At 42.8% G+C, this 19,500-nt stretch overlaps 1 protein-coding gene across 14 annotated transcripts in view; it reads left to right on the top strand.

Annotated features, from left to right (window-relative positions):
* The window catches only part of DAB1 (DAB adaptor protein 1), a 1,146,801-nt gene that overhangs the window by 184,315 nt on the left and 942,986 nt on the right, over positions 1-19,500 (top strand). For 13 of the 14 annotated variants that reach the window (XM_086717107.1, XM_086717108.1, XM_086717109.1 and 10 more), the window contains exon 2: positions 3,799-3,931. The exons of the other annotated variant lie outside the window; for it this stretch is intronic. The gene's annotated coding sequence lies outside the window, so the exon portion shown is untranslated. The remainder of the gene's footprint in view (positions 1-3,798; positions 3,932-19,500) is intronic. 14 annotated transcript variants of the gene reach the window in all.

Here is a 19,500-nt window from a genome sequence, read left to right as displayed (position 1 = left end):
CATTGCCTGGTCTTGAAGGCTGCTCATGCCTACTCATATGTACATGTAATAAGTGCTTAATAAAACTTTGAGTACACGAATGAATGAAACAGATGGCTTCTGAACTGTGATTTTATGGTAGCATATTTTCTAATCTTTCATTCTTTCAATACATATTTATTGAGATCCTGTTCTGTTGCAGGCATGAGGTTCTGGCAGTACAAAGGTGAAGAAGGGAGAGTCTTGCCCCCCAGGGACTGTTCTGGGGATGGGGCCATCTCCTGTTCTTTGTTTAATTAAGTTGGCTACACTCCAACTAGTTGCTTAATAATAAATGATTTGAAAAATCTGAAAACATCTGATATTTTTACAGATCAGTGACCTGTTAGATGAACAGGCTAAATCTTGTTTAATCTGTGCTTCTGTTCATCAAAGCAGTCTTTTGGTGTGGAGTATGACAGCAAATTAGATTGTACTTTCATTATGCTGTTGCCCCCCCATCTTAAAAATAATAATGGCATATATTTATGGTAGAAACCTTGGAAATTAAAAAAAATGAATAAAAACCCCACTCATAATTTCAGAAACAAACAAAAAAATCAATGATTGCTAACATTTGGCATATTTCCTTTAAATTTTTTATTTGTTTTATTTTTAGGAATGCACACATAAACACAGTTGACTCACGCTTTTTGTATCCTGCTTTTAGGTTTTTTTCTTTACTTAAACTTATACTCACTATATTTTTTTGCATATTGATAAAATTCTTAAAATGATTTTTAATTATATTTATTATTGTGTGAATGTGTCATAATTTTTAAACCACTTTCCTATTACTTATAAAAGCTAAAAATCGGAAATAACTACACTATGAATATCTTTGTGTGTCAAATTTTTCCTTTCTCTGATCATTTTATTAGCATTCTTAGAGTGAGTTAATTAGTGAGTTAAAGGGGATGATTCTGTTCAAGTCCTTTCTCTCCCTTTTTACCAAGTTTTCCTTATATGAGGGTTAATTCTTCTGATACTGTTTGGATGAGTATGGTTTCACCTTAATTTAATACCCTTTTGTGATTAACACAGTGTCGGCTCGAAGCCCCCTCCCTCATTCAAGCACAGCAAAGCAGCATCAGGATCAGGATTATTTTTGGTGTGTGTGTGTGTGTGTGTGTGTGTGTGTGTGTGTGTGTTTGATGTTTTTTTTTTTTGTTTTTTTTTTTTAATTTTTTTTTTCAACGTTTATTTATTTTTGGGACAGAGAGAGACAGAGCATGAACGGGGGAGGGGGCAGAGAGAGAGGGAGACACAGAATCGGAAACAGGCTCTAGGCTCTGAGCCATCAGCCCAGAGCCCCACGCGGGGCTCGAACTCACGGACCGCGAGATCGTGACCTGGCTGAAGTCGGACGCCAACCGACTGCGCCACCCAGGCGCCCCGTGTTTGATGTTTTAAATCGTTATTTATTTTTGCACACGAGAGAGAGTGAGAGACAGAGTGTGAGCAGGGAAGGGGCAGAGAGAGAGGGAGACACAGAATCTGAAGCAGGCTCCAGGTTCCAAGTTGTCAGCACAGAGCCTGGTGCAGGGCTTGAACCCACGAACCATGAGAAATCATGACCTGAGCTGAAATCAGACAGAGCTACTCAGGCGCCCCTTCAGGACTGTTTTTGAGATAATACTCCCACTTGCCAATAGCCACTGACTAATAGTGCTGACTAATGCTGTTCCTGTTGATTTTTTTTTTTTTTTTTTTTTTTTTGCCAGTTTGGGTGATTTTCTAACAGTGACTATAAGTGGACTTGACATCAGAAACACTTTTTTTTAGTGCATTCAACCTGCATTTTGATCTTTTAGCTAAAATATACTGTAAGCACTTCTTTGGCTCTCAGAATCCCAGAAGAGCAATCCCACTGAGGCTCTGTTGAATTAGCTTGAATCATCAGCTTCACATTGCTTGCTGGGATAAGGGCTATCCAGCCCTGGACCTCTCAAGGTCCTGGTTCTCATCTTGGTCTCTTTCAACTGTGGAAGAATCAGGGTGCTCATTATAGTCAGCCTTAATAGTGGATAGAGAAACTTCACTCTAATTGAATCTACTTATGAAACTCTCACATTTGTGTAATGCTCTACAGTTTACAAAGCACCTCCAAGGGCATCAGCTAATTTGATCTTCACCGTCTTTCTGTGAGGTAGCTATTTAAACCCCTCCTGTTGCATAGGTAGAGTAACTTGGATATAAGCAGCGCTAGATGCTGGGGTTAATAATGGAGAATGTGTGAATGTTCTTTGAAAACATGTACCCATTTCAAATCAACTTCGCCATTAGCTAGTTTTATAAAATAAGTTCTTTGAGCATCAGAGTCCTCAGCTGTGAACAGAATAGCACAGGTGATCCTTCTTCTTCTTCTTCTTCTTCTTTTTTTTTTTTTTTTTTGGCAGATTATTTGCAAATACAGCTACTCACTAAAATTTATTTGTAATCCCAGATGCAATACTTGTGGTGCTTTTGTGCTCATTAGCAGACATGCACCATGAACAGAGCAACAAAATAGGAGTTGCCTGACATACATACTCCCAGCTGAGGTCCACAGGCACTGTTCTGCCTTCTTGTTTTAGCTGTCCTACTGTAAACAGGTATCCTTTGTGAAACCTTTTCAGCACCACTTATTTCACATTTTTGTGCCTTCTGTTGGCGATCTCACTGTTTCCCACGGTTTAACCCCAAGTGTAGTGCTGAACTATTACCTGGTATTCCTAAGCAGAAGACGGCTGTGAGAAAATACACGTTAGACACGTTTCATTCAGGAGTGTGTTCTAGTACTGTTGGCCATGATTTCAATGTTAATGAATCAACTATATATTAAATAGAGTGTCTTTAAAAAGAAACACACATAAATCAAGGTAGGTATTGATTGAGTGATTAAATTGTGGTGACCAGAGGCTCATAGGAACCTAACCCTGTATTTCCCCTAGGAGCAATGGCTCAGGGTTCACACAGCTTTATAGAGCATTACTACAAATAGCAATAATCAACTGTATCTATTTTATGGGGTTGCTGTGTATGTTACATAAGGATGTGTGTAAAATGCCTACTGTGTTGATGTTCTATAATGGGAGACTATCTTCTACTATACGAGGAAACAGGCGCTCAGAGAAGTTAATTGCCTTATTTAGACCTTGGGGCGCCTGGGTGGCGCAGTCAGTTAAGCGTCCGACTTCAGCCAGGTCACGATCTCACCGTCCGTGAGTTCGAGCCCCGCGTCAGGCTCTGGGCTGATGGCTCAGAGCCTGGAGCCTGTTTCCGATTCTGTGTCTCCCTCTCTCTCTGCCCCTCCCCCGTTCATGCTCTGTCTCTCTCTGTCCCAAAAATAAATAAACGTTGAAAAAAAAATAAATAAATAAATACATAAATAAAATCATTAGACCAGAAACTGGCTCAGGTTAGTAGCATGTAAGTCCATTCTGTCTGAATCCAACAGCAGCAGTTTTCAAAGCATACAGGCTACATCTAGGAATAATCTCACATGGAGAAATTAAATGCTTTTTTGTTCCTTATGAGTCTGCTCTTCATTTAAACATTCTATCTACATGATTGACTTCTGAAAAACCTATTTAACCACCCACTATCATCATCTTTGTGCCAGGCCCGGTGCTAACCACATGCCATCTGGTATCTCGTCATTGCACACTGATCCGGTAAAATAGGCATTATTGCTATTGTTATCATTTTAGAGACATGGAGAAGTTAAATGAATTTTTCAAAGTCATACAACTTGGAAGAAGAACAAAGATAACATTTCAGGTCTTTCTGATTCCACAGCTCCTGTTCTCAATCTTGACATTAGAGAGTACCAAACTCTTGGGGAATTTGTAGACCAGTAAAACAGCCGACTGAAGGAACAACAAGAAAACAGTGGAGAAGGACATAGAGTTATCTACATTTATTTACCCAGGTAAGGTCATTAAAGAGAGAAGTTGGCATTAACCATCATGGTCTTATAAAGAAAAGTAATCTTAATATTATAAAAGTATGAAGAATTTAACTTTGGATTACAAAAATCCATCCAATTCAGGGACCCCTGGGTGGCTCAGTTGATTAAGCATCCAAATCTTGGTTTTGGTTCAGGTCATGATCTCACGGTTCATGGGATTGAGCCCTGTGTCAGGCTCTGTGCTGACAGCATGAAGCCTGCCTGGAATTCTTTCTTTACCTTTCTCTCTGCCTCTCTCCAGCTTGTGTGCACGCTTATTCCCCACCCCCCCACCTCAAAATAAATCAACATTAAAAAATATCCAACCCATTCACTTTTATGAAAGCCTTGCAACATTGGCCTCCCTTTTCTCATTTCATCCAGAACAGGTTGTCTTTGTCACAGACAAGTGGCCTTTGGCAACCACAGGTCTGTACCGTATTCTAAGTTATTTTCTCTGATCTAGGCCTGAGCTTTGTCAGATATCCAGACAGTGGATTGGACAAAATGGTATCTAAGATCACTTTTCAATTCCAAGGATTGAGTTTGGCCCATTTGTCCTTCTAGTCCAGAGACAAAGAGGAGGCCGGCCTCATGTACATTAGCCATCAAGTCAGCAGCTGCTGCTCTATCAATCTTGCCCTTGGCAGGAGCAGGCACCTTGCGAATTGACCTCCAGGAAAAGAATGAATGCTTAGTGGTGGCAAATAAGTTGCGTTAAGTATTGGGAAACAGAGCACACACATAAATCTCCTGTGGATCTATATTCCTTAAGGAAATCCATCAGAGAAGAGAGGCAACTCATGGAAGAAGACGATAACGCTCTGGCTGTTCCCCCTCCCCGCCCCTCCCGCCCCCGAGGTAAATACCCTTCACAAATGGACATGGCCCACCAGATAAGCTAGCTTTAGGACCCTTCCACTTTTCTACTTACTTATACATTAGGGATTTTCCACTGTCCAGGCCTGTGCTCACTTGCCCAAATGTTGCAAAATAATAAGAAAGACCCAATAACAAGTACAGTTTATTAATGTGAATACGGTACTTTCTGTTGACATGCCAAGCTCTCAGCATATTTAAACCTCACGACAGCCCTTGTCAGGTAATACCATCATCGTCTTCACTTACAGACGAAGAAACTGAGACACTGAAAGGTGAAGTAGCTTGACCCATCACATCACTAATAAGTAGGAGAAGTACGACTCGAACCCACATCCATCTCGGCGAAGCTTTTGCTTCCCGCCAACACACTGTGCTGTCTGGCCTGCACAGTATGCTGTCTTTCCGTAGCATTTGAAATTTTGCAGCTAAATGTCCAACTTCCTCATTTTTCCCTTTTGGTGTCCATGTACGAAAAGAGTCTGAATCAACTCAATTAATATGTGTGAATCTCACCGTGTGCCAAATTCAGAGCTCTGGGGACTCAGACATGGAGAGCAGACCTCTGTTTTCAAGAAGTTCCCAGTCAAGAGGCGAGGCACGTACTCTGGTGCCTAGGTATAAAGCAGTCTTTAAGAGAGTTATTAGAGAAGTTGTAAGAATAACATGCTGTTCGACCTAAAATCTGGAGGATGGTGGCCAGGAGTAACCGTGCCCTCCAGGCGGAGGTGAAAACAGGACCCATGCAGCCTCTGTGGTAGCTGGACTGTGAGGTGTTTGTGGGTGATTGTGGTGAACAATGGTCTTCCAGTTATCCAGAGGTCATATTTTGGGAGGACTTGGATACCATTGGAAGAAGATTGGATTTTATTAAGTAGACAATGGGGAGACCTTGAAGGTGTTTGGATGCAGAAGGAACATTATCAGAGCTGAATTCAGGATAAATATACCCTAAATTTATGGCTAAAGGCCTTATATATTATCTTTCTAGCTTGTCTGCATTTAGCAGGAGACAAAACAGAAACCACATGTACGAACCTTAGGTGATGGGATTTCAAACACCAGGGGAGATCCTTGGTTTCGAGTTCTGTCAGTCAAGCCACTTAGGTGGAAAGTTCCCAAATGTGGTTAGTCAGATGAAATACTGGGTAGACTGTTTCCAGATTCCTGGGGCACCTGGGTGGCTCAGTCAGTTGAGCATCCCACTCTAGATTTTGGCTCAGGTCATGATCTCACAGTCCATGGGTTCAAGCCCTGTGTCAGGCTCTGGCTGAAAGTACGCAGCCTGCTTGGGATTCTCTTTCTCCCCTCTCTCTCTCTGCCCGTATCCTGCTTGCTCTCTCCCTCAAAATAAATAGATAAGCTTAAAAAAATAATTAAAAGGGGCACCTAGGTGGCTCAGTCGGTTGAGCGTCCGGCTTCGGCCCAGGTCATGATCTCACAGTCCGTGAGTTCGAGCCCCACGTCAGGCTCTGCGCTGACAGCTCAGAGCCTGAAACCTGCTTCGGATTCTGTGTCTCCCTCTCTCTCTGCCCCTTCCCCTCTCACACTCTGTCTCTCTCTCAAATAAAATAAAAACATAAAAAAAAAAATTAAAAAAAAAACCAAATCCAGATTCCTGGGCTCTGCCTCCTTAAGGTACTAATTCATAAGAGCCAGTCACAAGACTAGGAATTGTTGTTTTTAAAGCTGGCCGGTGGATTCCAATAACCACTGACTCACATAGCAACTTCTATTGGATGCACTGAAAACATTTCTATCAGTGTAAGAAATTTTAGTTAAAGACTATCCCTGAAGCACCCCCCTCTCCCAAAAGTGTTTATATTGCTATAGATGTATAGACGTGTTTTAGTCAGAGTTCCTCAGAAGAACAGAACCAATATGATGTGTGTGTGTGTGTGTGTGTGTGTGTGTGTGTGTGTGTGTGTGTATAAACAAAACCAATAGGATGTAAGTGTACCTACATACACATACACACACACACACACACACACACACATTCTATTGGTTTTGTTTATATGTTTAAAAAATACACACACACACACACACACACACACACACACATATATATATATAACATTTATATATACATACACACACAGACTTATAAGGAACTGGCTTCCCCAATCATGGAAGCTATTAAGTCTCAAGGTCTGCAGCTGGAGTCCCAAGAAAACTGATGTGAAGCTCCAGTCCAGAAGCTGGTGGGCTTCAGCCCCAGGAAGAGCTGTTGCTTCAGTGTAAGTCTGAAGGCAGGGGGAAAAAAAAACAATGTCCAAAGCCAGTGCGGTCAAGCAGAAAGAAATTTCCTTTTATTCAGCCTTTTTCTTCTATACAGGTCTTCAACTGATTGGATGGGGCCCGCCCACCTTAGCGATGACAAAATCTGTTTTACTCAGTCTAGAAATTCAAATGTCAATTTTACCCTGAAACACCCTCACTGACACACCCCGAATAATGTCTTACCAAATATCTAAATACCCTGCTGCCCCATCAAGTTGATTTGTAAAATTAACCATCACAAGATGTCAGAAGGGCTTCATTTCAATAGTATCAATAGTATGGTCCTTATAATAACAATGGTAACAAGAATCATTATTTGTATCCCTTTAGTACCTGGGTGTGTAGGCAGTCTTTGCAACTGAATGAATGAAGCAAGGGTATTAGCATAGGTGTTTATGGTTTATCATCTTATTTTATCCACACAATAACTCTGCTGGGCATTTGAAATAGATTTCATTATTACCTTCCATTTTTGAGAGGGGTGGTGCAAAGTATAAAGAGGTGAGCTTAGGTGTCCAAGGACGCAGGGTAAGTGACAGGGACCAACTCAAACCCAGAGCTTCTTTTGTGATATTTCCACTGTGTGACACTAGTTCATTGCAGATTAATTACAGGCAAGGGATGCATACCTTCATGAACTCCCCTGACCATCAGCAATTTTCTGATCTTATGACTACATCTATTGCTATCTCTAAATATAGGAGAGGCACAAATTAACAAGTGAAAACCAAGAGATATGTTTGTAGTTAATGCTACTAACAGGCAGCGTAATTACAAGAGAGCAGAGAGTGTTGCTTGACAAACATTAATAAAAAACTCTCATGCCAGTCTCAAGTATAAATTACACAGCAGAAGGCAAGGAGAGGCTGGGCTTGACAGCTGTAGGATAACAACCTTGAAATATATCTACATTATCTGAGGGGTCTTTGGAGGTCTGTCTTTTAGACTCGGTTAGAGACCATGCTAATGAACTGCCTTAATGTCCGTATTTTTGCAGGGCCATCTATATTTCTTTTAAGGCCAAGTTTACCACAATTGGGAAAACTGCTTAGTTAGACGTGAGGCTCTAGTCATTTTATGTGCTTGATGGGGTTAAATAAACCTGTCCAATTAACCAGAAGTCATTAGATTAATATATAGTTGTTTATCTCACAATATTTTCTAATAGCCTTACGTAAATTATTCTTTATATTTCTATTACGGTTCATAGTTCATTCATTTGACAACTATTGATTCCACAGTAATCTTTGCTAATAACTAGAGTTGCAGAGAGAAGCTATGTTATTTGCCTTGTGGTAGCTCACCATTTTGTACAGTGGTTCTCAACTCTGGCTGCATATGAAATTACGGAAGAGCATTTTGAAAATGCCTATGCCCAGACCCCAACCTGGAGATTCTGATTTCTCTTGGTCTGGAATGGAGCCCAGGCATCAGCATATTTTAGACTTTCTAGGTGATTAGAACATACACAGCCCAGACATATGGGAGAGAAAATTATACCTCCAGACAAGGTGCACTGTTTTAAGTACCAGAGGAAAGAAATGTGTTACTGGCTATGGATTAAAAATGCTAAATTCTTCTGACTTCGGCTCAGGTCATGATCCCATGGTTCCTGGGTTCGAGCCCTGCATCCATCCAGCTCTATGCCGATACGTCAGAGCCTGGAGCCTGCTTTGGATTCTGTGTCTCCCTCACTCTCTGCCCTTCCCCTACTCATGCTCTGTCTCCTGTCTCAAAAATAAATAAACATTAAAATTTTTTTTAATTAAAAAAAATGCTAAATTCTTCTAGAGTGGATGTGGGAAGGTTTTACTGGGACTATGATTTTCTATTTGAGGGTATCAGAGTTTTATCTTTAATTTTTTTTATGTTTATTCATTTTTGAAAGACAGAAAGAGACAGAGCACAAGCAGGGGTGGGGCAGAGAGAGGGGGGGCGGGGACACAGAATCCAAAGCCATCTACAGGCTCTGAGCCATCAGCACCAGAGCCCGATGTGGGACTTGAACTCACAAACCGCCAAGATCATGACCTGAGCCTGAAGTCAGACACTCAACCGACTGAGCCACCCAGGTGTCCCTATTTTTAATTTTTAATAAAATTATATTATTGTTTTCTTTGAGCTGCATCTTGGAGGATGGTGGATGAGAAGGGAAGGGAGGAAGATACACCAGGTAGTGTATATGCAAAGGCACACAGGGAAAAAATGTCAGTGTCTTCAGAGAATTTTGAGTTGTTTAGTTGGGCTGAAGTGTTGAGCGTATGAATTAATTATCATTAATTCTTTCATTCAAACAGTGTTTATTGTGGATGTATGCTGTGTGAGGCATTGTGTTAAGTGCTATGAGGGATTCAAACATAAGACAAAAGAGATCCTATCCCTAACAAACTCCGGCTATTCAAGGACACACATTATGAAAGATGGTGATGTGGTGATGGTAATATAGGCTTAAAATGGAAATTTTGACTAGACACTAAGATATAACAGAAATGAAATCCCAAAGTGAAATGCCAAATTATATTATGCAGATGTTTAGAGGAAATGGCTTAGGGTAGAGAGAGTGGAAAGGGATCTGAGTAATGAGATTTCCTTCCAGAATGTTCTTGCTGAGTCCCCACTGACTCTCAGGGAAGAGGAGTGGAAGCATGGGTCTACCCCCTAGCTTCAAGCCAGGTAAGAGGTAAAGGATCTGCTCCCCCCACCTCAATCCCAGAGGGAACGGTGGCAGAAGCTTGATAAACTGGGGTCTGGCCTCCTTTTGCTCCAGAAAAGAGAGAATAACGGTCAGCAAACTTGTTTTGTAAAACATCAGGTAGGAAGTTAGGCTTTGCCAGAGGCATATTATCCATGTCCCATAATCTTTATTTTTTACACCTTTTAAAATTTAAAACTCATTCTCAGCTCTATGGGCTATAGTTTGCTGACCCTTGATCTAGGGGGAAAAAGGCCTGACCCTTCAAGTAGAGCACCTAGAAATGAGGAAGGAGAAGGAGCCCTCAGCTCCCTCAAGGATAGGGAGGTACAGGCAGGGTGATGATATGGTATGATTTGTTATCCAAACAGGGACACTTGGGAGAGTGAACAGGGACATTAATAACCAAGTAATTTAATGAGAATAAAGCCTGGACAACAGGACTTAAACCCGGACTCTCCAGGCAAGATGGGATGTATGATCAGGTCACCTGGCAAGTGGTCTCCAGGGACAGAGACCTCTCAACTATGCTGTCCAATATGGGAGCCACTAGCCACATGTTTACATGCTAGACAGGTAAAATAAAATATATTATTTAAATTAGTTTCACCTGTTTCTTTTTACTTTTTACTATGTGACTACTAGAAAGTTGAATGTGTGGCTTGCCTATGTGGCCTGCATTGTATTGCTATCGGTCAGCACCGCTCTAGAGCCCTCAAAATTGCCCACTAGACAAAGAGACAGCCTTGAAAATCGGTGAGACCCAGAGATCCTAAAGCTAGTTTGCTTATTATGCAAGTGCAAGTAAGACCTGTTCTGTCTCTTCTCCCTCCTCCCTCTTACCTGCCACCCCTGGTTGGGGCAGGGGTACAGGATGGGGAGGCTAGAAACCATATGTAGCTCGGCCAGCCATGCCCTCCCCCCTTTCCTCCAGTGAGTCTCCATCCTAAAATGCCCAGAACTGAGAGGTGTCAGATCAGCCCTAAATCTTGGTCAAGGCTTGATTTATACCTTGGACTAGACATTCTCATTTCTGAACTAAAACTGCGTCTGTGACTTAAAGATCCCCTAGAATGGTCTGTTACTCAGGAGTGAGGCGGAAAGTCATGGAGTTTTAATCTAAAGGCAGGGAGAGGCTATTCTACTGAATATATTTATATTCTATTCTATTATTTATTTCTTAATTTTTTACTGTGAAAAATTTAAAGAAAGCATGCATGAAGGTGGAGAGACTCCTATAATAAACTCCCATTTACCCCTTACCCAGTTTTGACAATCTCAACATTTTGCCAATTTTATTTTATCAAATATTCTTTTATGGGGATTAGGGGGAGGGACTCAAGTATTTCAAGCAAGTCTCAGACATTATATTACTATTATAGTAACAAATACTTCACTGTATGAAGGATAAGGATTTTGCTTTTAACATAACTCATTTTATTTTGAAGGGACAGCAAGAAATGTAAAAGTAAGCACATTTCAAATATAACACGAGTCTTGCCTGTTAGCACATGAGTATCAATAGTAATGATAATAACAGGCAAACTTCAGAGACCTTAGAGGTCATTTAGTCCTGTCCTCTTATTGAAGCTCAGAGAGGGAGGGACTTGTTTGAAGTCCCTGGAGGCAGATCTGGGGCTGAAATGCAGGCCCAACTTCTCAGGACACAAGCCTGCTCATTTGAATCTCACTCGGAGAGACTTGAACTTGGTTTCCTGAGGGACTCAACTGGGTCTCCCCAGCACCTTCCAGCCATCTCTTTTGCATTTCTGTCCCGCAAACTGAGACTCAAAGAGGAGCTTCTCGAAAATCACTTGTCATTTACCAGCAGATTAAGTTGGGAAGTGTGCATGGGACAATTAATGTCTTGCACTTAATGTCTTGCAGAGACCTTATGTAATGTTGTAGGAAAAAGTCAAGAGCCAGCAGATCCTGAAGTCATCCAGGTTGCTTTGAGGTTAGAGACTTGGCTTCTAAGGAAGAGTTTTATTAAGGGCTTTGCCCGTGGGCTCTCTCTCTAGGTTTCTCAGGGTAGCTGATAGCCTGAGTTCTGTAGCAAGATGAGCCCTCTTGCCAATCTTTTGGAAGCCACCTCTCTTAGACTACTGGGAATAACTTTGCTTTATGAGAGGAGAAAGAAGAGTATATAGACCACTTACTCTATGCCTCTGGTCCCCAGCCCCTTAGCTTCTTCTGAGCATAATGGCAGCCTCAGCTCCTAAAGTCACATGACCTCAATTTAATTGGATGCTTCATATTGCTTAGAATTGTTGCCTCTTCAGGTCCACTCCTTCCTGCTTTCTTTTTACCTGATTTTCTGATCTTTCCACTGTACCAACTCCTACATTTGCCTCCTGACTTCCTTTTTCTTGGTCCACTTCTACTTTGATAATACAGGTTGCCCTCTTGTCACCATCCTCTGTTTTGGTCCTTTGGCCACATTCCGTGTTTCCCTGTTTTTCCGGTTTTGGGTATCATATGCTTATGCTTAAAATAATGAATATCATTTTTTTTCCACTTAATCCTATGGAGCCCCATCTACTCTTATTGGTAGGAATTTCCTTATTCCCCTTTAGGAGTCTCTCTCTCTCTCCCGGTGGTTTTATCTGGAATACCTGGGGCTCTATCCTGACTCTCCTGCTTGCTAATCATGTGAACTTAGGCAAACTACCACTCTCTGATCGTCAGTTTCCTCATCCATAAAGTAGCAATATCACTTAACTGCCTCATAGAGTAAAGGCTCTATCTATGAAAAACATTTAGAATAGAGTCTGGCATGTAGCAAATGGCCATAGAGGTTATAAACACATGCTCAGTGCCTGTGCCCAACGCATGACAGCCACACTAAAAATTAGGCCTTGAGGGGCGCCTGGGTGGCTCAGTCGGTTAAGCGTCCGACTTCGGCTCAGGTCACGATCTCACTGTCCGTGGGTTCGAGCCCCGCATCGGGCTCTGTGCTGACTGCTCAGAGCTTGGAGCCTGTTTCAGATTCTGTGTCTCCCTCTCTCTCTGACCCTCCCCCATTCATGCTCTGTCTCTCTCTGTCTCAAAAATAAATAAATGTTAAAAAAAAAATTAAAAAAAAGAAAAAAAATTAGGCCTTGAGAGACTTCCAGTTTCTACCACATGCTGCATTCAGACCAGTCTTTCCCATCAGCCTCTGAGTCATGGATTTGTGCTTGGGTCACATGTTCAAATGATATTTTTCTTACAGCAGCTTTACTTCTGTAACACTTGCTTTGTTGGTTGACATCATTTGGGAACTAGCAGAGTCCCGGTCTTTGTCTTCTCAGGAAACCCCTTGATCTCAGCAGTTTTACCCAGTTTCTCACTGGGGTCAGTTGTGCTAGCAGGCCACCTTGGGAGGGGAAGGCTTTGTCTACAGGGCCTGCTCTATTCTTTCCCTGGGGGGATCCATTCATAGAAGACCCAATCTAAGTTGAAGGTATCCATTTAATGGAGAAATAGCTGGCATTTCCCTTGATTAAATACTAATAATGATGAAGCTGCTGCTGCTGCTGCAGAGTTCTTCCTATGGAGCATTCTGTTACACAGAGTTCCTTACCCAGAGACATAGTCTCTGTCTTCAGTTTATTGTCTAGCTAGGAAGCTCAAATATATTCAAAGCTCCTTACAAGAATTTTACAGATAATGGCTGTAAAAAAGCAGAAGAAAGAGTTATTTTAGGTGATTAGTGGTCATGGCTTCATGTAGAAGTGGTATTTAAGCACTTTCTTGAACACATCCAGTAAAAAGGAGGGGCTCATTATCAAGCAGAGTAGCCCAGCTTAATGTTGCCTGGGATTACAGGTGGATATTTCCTATGCTAGTGAATTAAATTTCACATTCCTCATTCTACCTCCTGGGATTATACAGACAAGTCTTAATGCAGAATAATAATTCTGTGGTTATAGTGGGTCATTAGAAGAATGGAACAATGATAGCAGTTGGGAGGGATCAGGATGTGGATTTTTCTGAATTTGAAAGAGATAGTGTTCTTCTTGGAAGAAAGATAGTCACAGGAAACATTAAAAGAAAAAGAGGTCACACATTGCAAATCCTCTGCAGTTGGTGGGGGGTGCTTAGGGATATTTGCTTGTCATTACTCTACTTTCGGTGACTTAAGTCACAGAATCATTGACTCCCTCAGGATCCGCTCGAGCACAGTGATCCTTCGTACAGCATCCCTAATTGGTGCTTGATTATTCCCACTGAAGGGGAGCCCTTTACTTAATTGGAATATTTCATAAGTGATACTATAGAAAAATTATTGGTCTAAGTATCAGATAGACCTGGGTTCAAATTTACCTTACTAGTTATATTATACTAGACAAGCCACCTCCTATTGGGTCTCAGATGCCTCATCTGTAAATGGGGGAAAAAATGCCTACCTCCTGGTGCAGGTGTAGATGTGAAATTAGATAACATAAGGAATATCTCTGATCTGGTTTCTAATATATAGTAGGTACTGAATAAATAATAATTAATAATAGGTCATAAATGTCAATTTATTCACCTCTCCCAAAGCTAAATATTGTTTGACTTCTATGGTTAAAAACTCGACCACATTACTGATGGCATAAAAAGCTGTTAATAAGGCTATAAGTAAGAAAGCACAGTTTTATTCCTTTTCTATTTTCTAAATGTTATACCTAATGTTACAGCTCTGAAGTCCTAGACATTTGTTTCAGCAGTGAATGGGGCCTCTGTAACTGGCCCAAAGAACTTTCCCATAATTTAAAAATAAATAAAATATGAATTGCCCTAGTAGACTGAAACACCCTTCACTTTTTGGCCATCAGCATATCCTGAGCCTTTTTAATATCTCTGAATATTAGAGCTGGGAGGCATCTTAGAGCTTATTATATCTGGGCCATTCATTTTAGAGATGAAGAAAACACAGGTAGACTGTGACTAGTACAAGGTCATACAACTAGTTTGTGGGAAAGCTGGGACTTAAATATATACGAAGCTAACTCCAAATCTTACAGCCTTCCCATTGTATCACATTGCCTGTCTCCAGAATAATGTTTCCAAATGACACCCTCATCTCCCTTCCCAATATCCAAGGCAGTAATTGCACACCTGGAATTTTTCTCCTTCTTTAGGTATTACTTCTAACCCTGAAACTTGCCCATAGAAATTTGACAACTCAGTACTGCTTTGTGTTTCTCCCTGGGAAGGCTGGAAAGGGTCTGGACGAGGGGGAAATGTCAATATGGGTTTGGAAACTAGAAATGATTATGAAAACAATGAACACCTTTGATTCTACGAAAGTGTTTAATAAGGATTTAAAAAGGGATTGAAGGTCAGGCAAAATGAGTACTAACAAGTTTGCAAAGATACACTGACTCAGATATTTTTGAACATGCTGGAAAGTGACGCTTCAAATTCAGTGTCATTTAAACAAGGCAACCTGAGACCTTGCTAGTTTCATGTGCAGTGTAATAAAAACGGTCTTGTTGAGGAATGTTTAAAAGGTGCCTCCATTTGCTTTCATACCCAGGTAGGGGGTTGGGGTGGGGATGGCAATTTGAGATGATGATGAAGATGATGTTGAAATTTGTTTATTCAGCACATATTTACCTCTTATGTGTCAGGCATTGGGGAAGGTATCAGGAATCACACTGTACTCATTCATTGAAACACTCAACAGTCAAGTTTTGTGCCTGTGAGATGCTCGAAATAAGATCCCATAGTTCTTAATAAGTTTTGTATGCTCTCTATTTATTCCATTAATCTTGCAGCATCCACTGTGTACAAGGCATGTACTGGGCAGTGCTCATCAGGTATTTCAGGCTTTCTGGATAGGACTGTAGGAAGGAAGAATCCATCTACTAAACCCATGTTTAATCTGGCTGTAACTGCATCACTGCCACCAAATCCAGAAGAAGGTGCTGCTGGTCTGAAATCCAACTGGGTAAGCATAGCATCCCAAAATGGAATTTGTGACTGGTTTACTCCATTTCTCGGGACTTCTCTGCCTGGTCTCCAGACTGTCTTCATCTTTCCCTGACTGTGTCTCCCTAAGTAGACTGTGAACTCTCTTAGAGTAAGGACCTGGTCTTACTCATCTCTATGACCCCTCTTAAGACCTAGCGCAATAGATTGCATGAAGTTCTTCCCTCTGCTTTATTTTTCTTACCTTCTTACCTCCCCTCATTCTTTAACTTCTTCTATAACTTGCCTCTTTCTGTTTTTTACTCCCTGCCTTCTCATCTTGTCTGTTCTCTTTTTCTATTCCTTCTCTTTTTTACTTCTTCTCCTCTCTTGTCTTCCTACCCTAAAAACACTCAGTGGGCCCCGTGCATTGTGCTCAGATTTGCAGAATCCACATTACCTGCCCTTGAAGTACTTCTAGGATTATACATTTATTTATTTTTGAGAGACAGAGAGAGACTGAGTGGGAGTGGGGGAGGGGCAGAGAGAGAGGGAAACACGGAATCTGAAGCAGGGTCCAGACTCTGAGCTGTCAGCACAGAGCCCGACACCGGGCTCGAACCCATGACTGTGAGATCATGACCTGAGCCGAGGTCAGATGCTCAACGTATTGAGCCACCCAGGTGCCCCAGAACTTCTAGGCTTATAGAAGAGACAGCCATGTACATAAAAAATTCCAGTACTGTCCAGTAAGTAGTTGATAGATGTTAACACTTGGTATAAGAGCACGAAAATGGACTCATACCTGTGATGAGGTGTGTGGCAAAGTTTCTCATAGGATGCAGGGCCAACAATGAGTTGGCCTGACAAAGATAGTTGGGGTGTGGTGAGGGAGGGATGGGCCCGGGCAGAGGGCAGTACCAGCAAAACCCATAGAGGAGAGCTCCTTGCAGGGAGCTACTAAGGTGCATTGTGGCTGGAGTCTGAATACTCAGTGAACATTTGTTAGGTAAATCCCTGGTCCTAGAAAGTCCAGGTCAGCTGGTTCCCAGGCTTTTTCTTGTCTGCTGCACTCTAAGGTCCTGGCTTCTGGTAAAACGTCCATTCTGAGTCCCTGGCTCTAGTGGACAGTTTTTTTTTTTAATACTAAAAACATTGGTTAAATGGGCATTTTTGAAGGATAAGAGAAGTGACCAGGGGTCTATTACTTCGGGCTGGGGGTGGAGCTGGGGGCTGTGGGAGGGGCAAGGGAGGTAGAGCTTGTTACCAGGCAACCAGGGTTTGAAAAGTCAGAGCTCTAAGGTCTGTGGCCATTAGGACGGGCTAGATCCAGGGATGCTGGCAGCTGATGAGTAGCTCCCGCTACCAAAGGGAAGCAAGAAAGAGAGAGAGAAGGAGGGAGGGGGGATAGGAGGGGCAGAGGCAGGGGAGAAAAGAGAGACGGAGAGAGAGAAGAGAGAGGGAGGGAATCGAGTGCTGACTTGGGTAATAAAAGCACTTGGAATGGAGGAAAAAGCACAGGCCCTGTGAGCAGAGTTTTATCTGTGAATTCCAGCTAATCCCTCAATAGCTGTCATTTTCTGAGCCTTCTGAAAAATGGCTCAGTGAGGCCTACCTATGCGTTATTATGGAGACTAAATAAGATGAGTTAAAGTGCCAAGCATAGTGCCTGACTATTAGTTAGTTGTCCTGTAAATGGGGGTCTTTTAAGTTCTAGCTGAACAGTTAGGCGTGCAGACATTAGCTCCAATACGTGGCTGGAGGAGTGATGGGGGAGGCAGGGGAGCAGCTAACAAGAATGAGAGACAGCCCCAAATGTGGGGGACCTGGTGAATTAAGCAAGTGCATGCCATCAGAGCACTGTCAGTGGCCCACATGACAATAAGCAGGATGGGGTTTGAAGAAGAGTACAGGAGCAGCAGCATGGTTAAGTGCTGCCTCTGGAGCCTAAACACCAGGGCTCAAGTCCTGACTCTACAAATCTGCCAGCTGTAGGGTGTTAAACTCTCGGCGCCCCGGTTTCTTTACCAGGGGAAGGTCACCCCACAGGGCGATGATAACTAAATGTCACGTACCTATGAAGCAGTTAGCTGAAAATCTGGAACAGAGAAGACAGCAGCCCCAAGGGGGGCCAGGGCTCCATGTGTGTTGGGCTGAGATGTGTGAGCTATTAAGAGCTCCTCCCGTACCCTCCTCTGCCAGCCCCACCGGGAGGGGCCGCCAAGGCCCACGAGCGCCCACGGCAGGGAAGATGGCTGCCAGCCACTGAGCCCTGGCTCACGTCTGCTCCATGCTCTCCCTTCTTCTCAGTCCTCATTGCCTTCCATCCCCAGACCACCCTGGCTGGTAGGCAGCCTAGTTCCTGTTGCTGAGGTGGAGGTGGAGGCAAGGGGAGATTTGGTGACTTGTCTGAGGCCACAGCAGGATTTAAATGCAGGTCCGCGCAGTTCTAGGGCTCAGTTCCTCAGTCACCCCCCTTCAGATGCTCCATGTGACGGGGAGATGGCAGGGCTGAGACAGCCAGAGCCTGACTTTGGAAAGAGCCCCTTGCTGAGAACTCCTATCCACCACCCTCCAGCACTGGAGTTTTCACCGTTTTCTGGGAGACAGTTCTGCCTGGGCACAGGTGGCAGTTCTGTCTGGCAAAGAACGGAGTGACTGATTTCCAACATGGGTGTTGGAACAGCCTGTGCTTAACTGCACAGCTCTTGTGCTGATGAGACACTCGTCATGGGCTTTTTGCCAAAGTGATATCCAGGTGGCATCTGGGGTACTCGTTGCTCAAGCATTCCCAAAGTGGCAGTGTGACCCAGAAAGCCACGGTGGTGCAAGAATGGACAAGCAGGGGATGGGGTCATGAGGGGGGCCTTGGCTTTCATGGGGCAACAGATTGGCTTCCTGTTTTGGTGCTGTCACCATGGTGCCACTGTGACTATGGCAAGTGATTTAGTCCTCCTTAGTTACCTTATCTATGAATAAGAGTTAAAAAGATGCACACTCACGTGTACCTTGGAGAACAGCTGTCTTGCTGCAAAGTGCCTAGTACAGAGCCTGACACACCGGAGGTCTGAGGAATGGCAGGTACCGGCCATTATTCATCGTACATTGAGAATTTTTTCTTAAGCTCTGTGAGGGCAGGACTGGGTCTGCTTTGTACGCTGTTACGTTCTCAGTTCCGGGCACTGTGCCTGGCACAGAGTAAATCGTTTGGGATACATGGAGAATTAAGAAATGTTTTACAGGTAGGGTTGATGGAGCATGGTGACCGGTTGACTCCTGATAGCAGAGTCGATAAAGAAGAGTTGGGGGCTTTAGTCTGAGTGGCTCACCGTGATGGTGTCCCTTGCTAAGTGGAGAAGGAAGAGGAGAAGCAGACCTGAGACAGATGTGGTGGAGATGAGTTCAGTTTTGCATATGTTGAGTTGGACACGCCCACAGGGCATCAAGGGGGATTTGACTAACAGGTACATGAAGTCGTGTATATGGGAGGATGGAAGGGGTCAGTAATGTAGCCTTAACTTCGGGAAATCAGACTTGTATCCCCAGGAGCTGCAAATAACAAAGCACAGTGATTCAGGATGACTTAAAATAGGGATCGGCAAACAAACTATGGCCCACAGGCTATATCCAGCCCACTGCCTGTTTTTGCGAACCATGTTTTATTAGAACACAGCCATACCATTTATTTATGTATTGTTATGGCTGCTTTCACGTTACAAGGGCTGAAAAGCGGTTTCAGAGACTATAGGATGCAGAGCTAAAATATTTACTTTTTGGCCCTTTACAGAAAAAAAAAAATGTTGACCTCTGACTTAAA

The sequence above is a fragment of the Puma concolor genome, chromosome C1 (assembly GCF_028749965.1).
Source record: "Puma concolor isolate L17-30 chromosome C1, mPumCon1.1.hap2, whole genome shotgun sequence".
In the NCBI taxonomy this organism is placed as follows: domain Eukaryota; kingdom Metazoa; phylum Chordata; class Mammalia; order Carnivora; family Felidae; genus Puma; species Puma concolor.
This window is presented reverse-complemented; position numbering and strand designations above follow the sequence as displayed.